The following is a 3786-nucleotide window of genomic DNA, read 5'->3' on the forward strand; positions in this document are numbered from 1 at the left end:
AATTTGAAGAGGATCTAGATCCTGAAGAAATGGATCCTGCGAAATTTGAGGAGGATCCAAATCCCACAGAATTTGAGGAGGATCCATAAATGGACCTCGAAGAATTTGAAGATGATTCAGAAATGGACCTCGAAGAATTTGAAGATGATCTAGAGATAAATCCTGAAGAATCAGAAGAAGATCCAGACAAGTATGTAGTAGATCCAGATATGGATCTAAACATGGATCTAAAGGATGATTCTGAGGTTGGTCATGTCATCATTGAGTCTGGGATGAATAGGATACAATTGCCCATTGCACTAGTATTTATCCTAGTGGAAGTGGTGCTAGCTTATCTATGTTACTAGTGTTCTATTTAATGTCGTATTTACAAATAGTATTAGCCCATTTATTTTTTATTCATATAATAATTTCTGTCGTTATGTACGAACATAGTTATGTTATGAAAAGTTATGTTACATGTTAATAAACTTGAAAATGATTAGTTCATTTCATGATTAGTTTATGTTCAATTCAATAATTAGTTCATTTCATGATTAGTTCATATTTATTTTATGATTCGTTCATATGAAAATGATTGGTTCATTTGATAAGATGTGTGTAATATAATTGATCATTGTTGATTGGATTGACACATACACATGATGAGTGGAAACATAGTTATCACTTGATTTTGTAAATCAATTCTAATTTACACTGAGTCAATAATTAATTACACGTATATGAATTACACTAAAATAATAAATAATTTGCTTATTTATATAGATTATGGCAACTAAAAATATCATAGCTGAACTCAATAAAGGAGAAAAATTATATGGAGATAACTACAAAATATATCACCTCAAGATACAGGAAGTTCTAGAGGAACAAGAAGTTCTAGAGACTATAAATCAATTTATGGATGAACCGATTGATGGTTCTACAACGCAGCACAGACATGACCTTGATGCCTATAAGGCATGGAAAGGAAGGACTCTATTGCTAAGAGAATATTGATTAGTTCAATGGTGGATGACTTGATATTTGAGTATAAGCCATTACCATCGGCTCATGCTATCTGCAACCCTTAGAGAGAAATACAGTGGAGTAACTCTCAGTAAGCTCCGTCAGCTAACAATTAAGTTTGATAGCTGTAAAAAACACTCGAATGTTACCATGGGCCAACATCTCAGGGAGATGGGTAATATGATTCGAGCCTTAAAAATTATCGGTCATGAGTTGACCAATGAATAATAGGTTCAGACAGTTATCCATTCCCTTCCTAATTCTTGGGAAATGATGAAATAGAATCTAACTCATAGTGAAAGTATCAAGACTTTCACTGATATCTTATGCCATGTTAAACTTGCGGGGAAGAGGATTGAATCTGTAAGGATTTCTAGTCAAGCTTTTGTAGCTGAAGGTTCTGGTTCCAAGAATAAGAAAAAATGGTTTAAGAAAGGAAAGGAGGCTAGTGTTGTTGCTGCTAAAAACTAAATCGAGAAGAAAGGAAAGAAATATGGACAAAGACCTAAGAACAAGTTTACTTGCTACAACTATGGTAAGAAGAGCCATTTTGTTCTGGATTGTACTGAGCCTAAAATGGTAGATTCATCTTTATCTTCTTTTTATGAGCATTATGTTGCAAGTACAATGTTGTTAGCTGATTCTTATCCTTTGTGGATTGTAGATTTAGGAGCAACGAACCATGTAGCTCGTGATCAAGCTATATATGTGGAGTATCATCGGGTACCAGCTAGCAACAAATGGATATATGTGGGAAATAATGCAAGAATTGAAGTCAAAGGAATTGACACTTGCAAGCTCAACTTACGTGGTGGAGGAACCTTGTTTCTACATGATGTCCTGTATACTACTGAGATTCAACAAAATCTGGTTTCCATCACTTGTCTTCTTAATTTAGGTTATTGTGTAAATTTTTATAGTCATTGTGTGGAACTTCAAATTAACTCTGTGTTAATTGGGCATGGTTATGTAATAAATGATTTTATTGTTCTTGATGTAGAACCAAATAATAATGATGGTTATTTTTCAAACATTACTCTTACTAGTAATGCTGATGTTAATGATAAAATTTGACATGCTAGATTAGGACATATAGGACAAGAACAAATGAATATATTAGCTAAGGAGGGACTTTTAGGCACTCATGCTAAAATTAACTTGTCTATATGTGAGTATTGTCTTGTTGGAAAGGCAACTAGAAAATCATTTGGTAAGGCTATTAGGGTTGAGTAACCATTTCAATTAATTTATTCAGATATTTATGGTCCAATGAATCTGAAGACTAGAAATGAGAGTTCTTATTTTATTACATTTATTGATGACTTCACATGTTTCGGTCATCTGTATTTGATTTCTAACAAATATGAAGCATTAGATTGCTTCATTTGTTACTTGAACGAAGTTGAGAATCAATTGGAATGTAAGGTTAAAGCCTTGCGCACTGACCATGGAGGTGAATATTTTTTTAATCAGTTCAAGACAATGTGCAATGAGAAAGATATTATTAGATAGCTAACTATTCCTAGAGCTCTATAACAAAATGGAGTTGCTAAAAGAAGAAATATGACTCTTCTTGAAATTGGTTAGGTCTATGATGGCGCAGGCTAATTTTCCAATCTTCTATTGGGGAGAGCATTATTAGTTATGACCTATATACTTAACACAGTGCCTTTAAAGTTAGTTTTATCTTCCCCACATGAGTGTTGGATAGGCAGAAAGTCGGATTTGAGTAATCTTAGACCTTAGGGGTCAGTTGCCTATGTTTATGATAAGACTCACGAATATGAAAAATTAAGATCCAGAGGTAAGAAGTGTATCTTTTTAAGGTATTTTAAGACTTCTAAGGCTTATGTCTTCATTGGTGAGCGACAAGATGAAACCATCTCTGAAATAAAATCAAGAGATGCTACTTTTCTTAAAGCTGAGTTCCCAACACGAGATGAAGTTGATAAGACAATTTCTCTATATGAGATAGAGGAGGAGGATAATGTTCCTTTATCAACAAATCAGGAGATGTCTGAATCTAGTCAACCTAGTGGGAGTAATTTACCACTGAATGAGTCAGTTCCTCAACAGTCTAATCTACGAAGAAGTAGTCGTCAGATTATTCTTTAGAGAAGGTTTGACATTGAAAATGAGGCATTGATGATTCTCCTAGTTGACGATGAGGAACCTCGAATAGTTGAGGAAGCTTTGAGAAGCTCAGTAAGAGAAAAATAAAAAATTACAATAGATGATGAGATAGAGTCAATGAGAAAGAATCAAGTTTGAGATTTAGTCGATCTTCCTCCTAGCTGAAGGGCTATTGGAAATAAGTGGATTTTCAAAATGAAGAGGAAAGCAGATGGATCGATTAATCAATACAAAGTTCGATTAGTTACAAAAGAATATACCCAATTGGAGGGTATTGATTTTGAAGAGACTTTCTCCCGAGTTGTGAAGTTTGTGTCAATACGTGTCATTCTAGTATAGTAGCATAATTTGACATGGAATTATATCAAATGAATGTAAAAATAGTTTTCCTTAATGGTAATCTTGATGAAGAAATCTATATGGCATAGCCAGAAGGTTACATTGTTGAAGGCCAAGAAAATAGAGTATGTAGACTTAAGAAGTCTATATATGGGCTAAAGCAAGCGTCAAGACAATGTAACATAAGATTTAATGAAGTCATTTTATCTTATAGTTTTGAAATGATTAATGAGGATCATTGTGTTTACCTAAGAAAGGAAAAAGGAAAGTTTGTCATTTAATCATTATATGTTGATGATATGCTAA

Source organism: Zingiber officinale, chromosome 8A, assembly GCF_018446385.1.
Source record: "Zingiber officinale cultivar Zhangliang chromosome 8A, Zo_v1.1, whole genome shotgun sequence".
NCBI classification, from domain to species: Eukaryota; Viridiplantae; Streptophyta; class Magnoliopsida; order Zingiberales; family Zingiberaceae; genus Zingiber; species Zingiber officinale.